Source organism: Oryctolagus cuniculus, assembly GCF_964237555.1.
Source record: "Oryctolagus cuniculus chromosome 17 unlocalized genomic scaffold, mOryCun1.1 SUPER_17_unloc_2, whole genome shotgun sequence".
In the NCBI taxonomy this organism is placed as follows: Eukaryota; Metazoa; Chordata; class Mammalia; order Lagomorpha; family Leporidae; genus Oryctolagus; species Oryctolagus cuniculus.
Genome location: NW_027208203.1, coordinates 1,122,466 through 1,127,436, shown reverse-complemented (window position 1 = coordinate 1,127,436; position 4,971 = coordinate 1,122,466). Strand labels below are relative to the sequence as shown.

General features: G+C 46.8%; 1 long non-coding RNA gene across 1 annotated transcript; it reads right to left on the bottom strand.

Annotated features, from left to right (window-relative positions):
- Nucleotides 1-806: 806 nt before the first annotated feature.
- LOC138847890 (uncharacterized) lies at nucleotides 807-3,822 on the bottom strand. Its single transcript, XR_011385769.1, has 3 exons — nucleotides 2,751-3,822; nucleotides 2,577-2,668; nucleotides 807-929 (listed from the first exon to the last, which is right to left on the bottom strand). It is a non-coding gene; the product is annotated as an uncharacterized lncRNA (long non-coding RNA).
- Between the last annotated feature and the right edge of the window lie 1,149 nt (nucleotides 3,823-4,971).

Sequence of the window (4,971 nt, the reverse complement as noted above, 5' to 3'; positions counted from 1 at the left end):
GAGACAGATGGTGCCTTTCAAGAAACAGAAGGTGAAAGGGGAAATATAAAGAATAGGTGCTTGACCAAAGATTTCAGAAGATGAGAGAGAAATACTAGAAGTTGAATACAAGCATATGTATGAATGAGATTCTTGGAAGAGGAATACCAATGCAATGATCTAAAGCTAATAATTTTAATTCAAACTATTTCAGAAAATGACAATATGCTCTCAAAGTCCATCTTCACAGAAAACCAGGTCATACTTACAGTGATTGAAGTCATTTCTATTCTAGTAAAATCTGGGAATTAAATAAAAAGTACTCAGGCATCTAGAAAACACAGATGAGTAACATAGAAGGGAATGAAAAGGATCCAGCTTATCTGGGTTAGGAGGGAAAAGAATATATTTAAGATGCTCAAGAAGAAAAGGTTAAGCCAGGAACTGCGTGCTGTGTAAGCTGACATTAGTTAAAAAATGCAGTGGCATCCAAGTCTTTGAGAAAGACCTTGGGTGAGATGGACCCCATGATCCCTTCCAGAGAAAGGAACAGATGTGAGACAAAATCCCTAGAAAGTCATTCCTGTAAGGACAGATTGAAGCAGCCAACTTGGCAGTGACTTTCTTCAAGTGAAGACCAAACGAGATTCCTCTTGAGGGAGAGAATGGTGGTGGTACTCACTAGGGTGACTGCTCTCTGATCATTTTAAGTTCTACATTTGCTAAAGGTGTTTTCTTTCCATGTATTTTCTTTGACAGAAAAGCATGTGAAAATCAACTAGTACTGGGTGACAAGAATGTAATGTCAAAGCTACCAGAAGACTGATGAGGTGCATGTGGCTGCAGTTGTGTCTCCTCCTGTATGGTTCAAGTTTCCGATGGCTTGGGAAACTCCAGCTCCTCTGCATCCCAGGACTCCACACTGCAGTCTCCTAAGTTGCTAAAAGTTTCTGCAAAGATGAAACAGGTACAGGGATCAGTGGGGGAGGACAAGGATGTTGTAGGGGTAGGGACCATGGGATGGGTGTGCAGCACTCAGAAGGCTCCTGTGCTCTGGAGGGTAACCCTAAGTCCTGACCTCCACAGAAATCAGGGCCATGGGTCACTGAGGCCCATTTGTGTGGGGCATGGATGTCCTACAATTGTGAATTCCATTAGGCATTCACTTGAGCAGCCTTCAGGGGACATTTCACATGGCATTGAACCTGATGTACAGGAAAGGGGAGATCTCTTGGCCCCTGGGATTAAAAATCCAAGGCCAGGCCGGTGCCGCAGCTAATTAGGCTAATCCTCTGCCTATTCCACTGGGTTCTAATCCTGGTGGGGATGCCGGATTCTGTCCCGGTTGCCCCTCTTCCAGGCCAGCTCTCTGCTATGGCCCGGGAGTGCAGTGGAGGATGGCCCAAGTGCTTGGGCCCTGCACCACATGGGAGACCAGGAGAAGCACCTGGCTCCTGGCTTCAGTTCAGCGCAGTGTGCTGGCTGTAGTGCCCCAGCCACGGTGGCCATTGGAGGGCAAACCAACAGCAAAGGAAGACCTTTCTCTCTGTCTTTCTCTCTCTCACTGTCCACTCTGCCTGTAAAAAATAATCCAAGGCCCACTCCCCTGGGTCTTATGAGAAGGAGGTTTGATGACACATAATGGGAGTCCTGATGCTGCCTACTCAGTTCTTACCCCACAGGCCTGGGGCCTGTGACCTACATGTTAATTATGGACAACTGCATAGAGCTCTTTGGTTTCCTTCCCTAATCATGTAGAAGTTCTTTCTATCCTCCATGTAGAAGTCATTTCAGGGATTTTATTGGCAAGAATTATTCTGTGACATTAACCCAACCATTATTGCTTTACTATATTTGAGCATGGAAAATGTGATGGAAGACATTTCTTTTGAGAGGGCCATGCAGCCAGTGTGTATTTGTAATTGAAGTATAAAATTAGTGCACAAATGAGAAGAACACTATGTCCTTGACACCCTGCTCCTGTCACTCTTCAAAGTGAGTTTTGCCTTAATTGCTGACAATTAACAGGCACATAGAAAAGTTTATATGCACAAAAATAAACAATCAACATGTGAAAAAGCATCTATCAACCTCTGAGAATGGAGGCTGAGGGCCCCAAAAGGCCTGGGTAAATCCCCACAGCTCTTGTGTTCTGTGCTGGCTCTTATGTGATGTCAGGTTGGGATGGGTAGCTACAAGGATATAAAGATGTGTACAGTGGGCTGTCTTCCTGGTGTGAAAAGGCACCCAAAGGTGCCTCTCTCTGTCTCACCCTCTTCCTAATCTTCCTGAGTTGGAGGTGGTCAGGGACAACCCCCAGTGTCTCCCCACACCTGTAAGGCTCCCTGTTGACTTCAGGTTGGGTTGGCAGGGACTCACCTTGTAGAGGGAGATATTCAACAGCTGTGTTGGCTCTCCCCAGACACAACACAACTACACTACTAACAGCCCTCTCCAGAGTCATTTGCCTGCTAATCCTGCTAGCACCTACAGCCTTCCCTTCAGATGAAAGCAAAACTCCTCCTAGCAGCTCTAGGAGCTTCCATGGAACGGGGATGTGCTTCATGGGACCACCTCAGGGCACATCCTTCACTCACCTGTGTGGATCCTGAACATCCATTCATCTCCACTCTCAAGGTCAGGCTCATTGGCAGCCTCTCCACTTCTGGTCTACATTTAGTTGGCATCCCTGAGGTGTCACAAAGAATGTGGAACAATGGAGTCCATGTGACCTTATTTCCCTGACCCCCATCTACCTGCTGCAAACTCACATTTCCTGTTCTTCTTGGTCGAGATCCTCAATGTCCTGAAAGCTTTGAGTGTGATTCACATCAAGGAAACACGTGAACAGCTGGAAGGAGACCAGAATGAGTTTCTTGAGGCAGGCATTGCAGGAGAAGACCTGTCTGACCTGTCTTGGTGGACAATAAGGACAGATTCAGACTTCCCTGGAGACCTCCCTCCCACCGAGATTGGGACCCAGCTTGCCTGTCCCCAGGTCAGTTCCCTTGTAGGCCAGCCAGATTGCTCAGCACCATTTCATAGTGTAGTCTGGGGGTTAGGAGTGAAGGCAAGTTTGATCAACTGAGAAAGGAGGGCTGTAGATAGATTGTATCAGCATCCATAGTGCAAGTATATCAAGTGCCTAGATCATACCAGGTTCTTCACAATGAGAATCATCAACTCTGGTGAGGAGGGAATGAGGGAGACAAAGGAATAGGAGCTTCTGAGCAAAAAGCCAGAGAATCAGAAAGATATGAAAAAGGAAACACTTAACCCCAGATCACCACTTCCAATGGAAAGTTCAGAGACTACCACGTAGCCTTCCATGTGCACAGGAGCAGGGAGTGATGAGGTTGCCAGAGAAAAGAAAAGGGAAGAGTTAGACTTGAGGTGAGGACTTGGACCCCTGCTGCTGGTTGGATGATGTAGGCCAACCTTGAGGCCCTCTTGGGGCTCCATCTCTATACCCCTGTTCCTGGGATTGGATGGCTTCACCTTTGTAATGAGTTAGAGGATCTCTGAACTTTGACCTCTTCCTTGAGCCCTCAGTATCCCATAATACTCACTAGGAATGTCACCTTGTTCCTCCTTGTGTAGCCACTGTCCATTTGTTGATGTGTGCAACACATTGTTTTTCATCCCTCATGTTTCCCTTCCTCTATTTTGGCTCATAAATATTGTCCATTTCCTTTGTCCTTGTCGACCTCCACCATTCATATTATTGTCTGCTATGGGAGCTTTGGAGCCCAAGATAATGCTATACTGCCACCTGGAGCTGGCATTGTGGTGCAGCAGGTGAAAGCGTCCTGTGTGGTGACCACCCCATAGGATTACTGATTGGTGTCCCTGGTTCACCCCTTCTGATCCAGTTCCCTTTAATGTGCCTTGGAAAGCAGTGTAAGATGGCTCATGCTTGGGTCCCTGCCAGACATTTGGGAGACAGATGGAGTTTCAGGATCCTGGTTCGGCCTGGCCCAACCTTGTCATTGAGGTTATGTAGGGACTGAAACATTGGATGGAAGATCTCTTTTTATTTTTTTATTTTTTGCTCCAACTCATAACTCTGCCTTTCAAATAAGTATATAAATCTTTTAAAAATATATTTTCATGCACAGCAATATATCTGGAGATCAATTCTAAATGTGGGGAGCGAATATCCTGGTATCCTGTTGGGGCCTGAGAAGGTAACAAGATAACAAGGACCAAGTCCATATATCCGGGTTAACCTTGTGGAGTTTGGAAATATTTAATCAACATAGCAATCCCAGGTTTCCTGACCCATTTGAAAAGATGCCCCAAAAAGGAGAGGAAATTTAATTTGTTCAAATTCTGGTAGTGTGCCAAGGAGGCAACAGGGAGTCCACAGCAGGTTTATTTTTGGCCATATCAATAAATGGGACTTGCTAGAGTTTTCAGTGAGCAGTGGAAAGACTGGGAAGAAGGACACCAGGCAGGCCTGAGGACAGGGAATCTGCTGGGTCTGCCTAGAGGAGGGAACAGTTCAGTACTGTGTGTTTGGAGCAGTACATCTGAGGGGAACAGCGACACACAGCCCAGAGGCACTCCACTGAGCCCAGTACGTTCCAAGGGATGAGGTCAGCAGGACCGTGAGGGCCAGTGTGTGTTTCCAGCCCAGAATGCCCTAACACAGATCCTCTGGGAAGCCTGTGCAGCTATGCAGTATCTCCAGTAGCAGCTGGATAACAGCCTGTCACAAAGCCTATTCCAGACTTGGGTGAGATGGGGATGCCAAGAGGAACTCAAAGTAATGCTTGGCCATCACAATTCTGGGATGTTGGGGCCTCCTCTGTCAGCTCAGAGGAATTATTCTTTAACTTGGCCAAACCTGGGCATGAGAAGGTTGTGTTGTAAGCTGGGAGTAGACAGTGAAGATAGAGCACAAAAGCATTGGTACATGTACTGGCTGTGCAGAGGGGCAGGGTCCACTACTCACTGTCACCTGGCACTTGCTACAGAACTGTGTGGGTT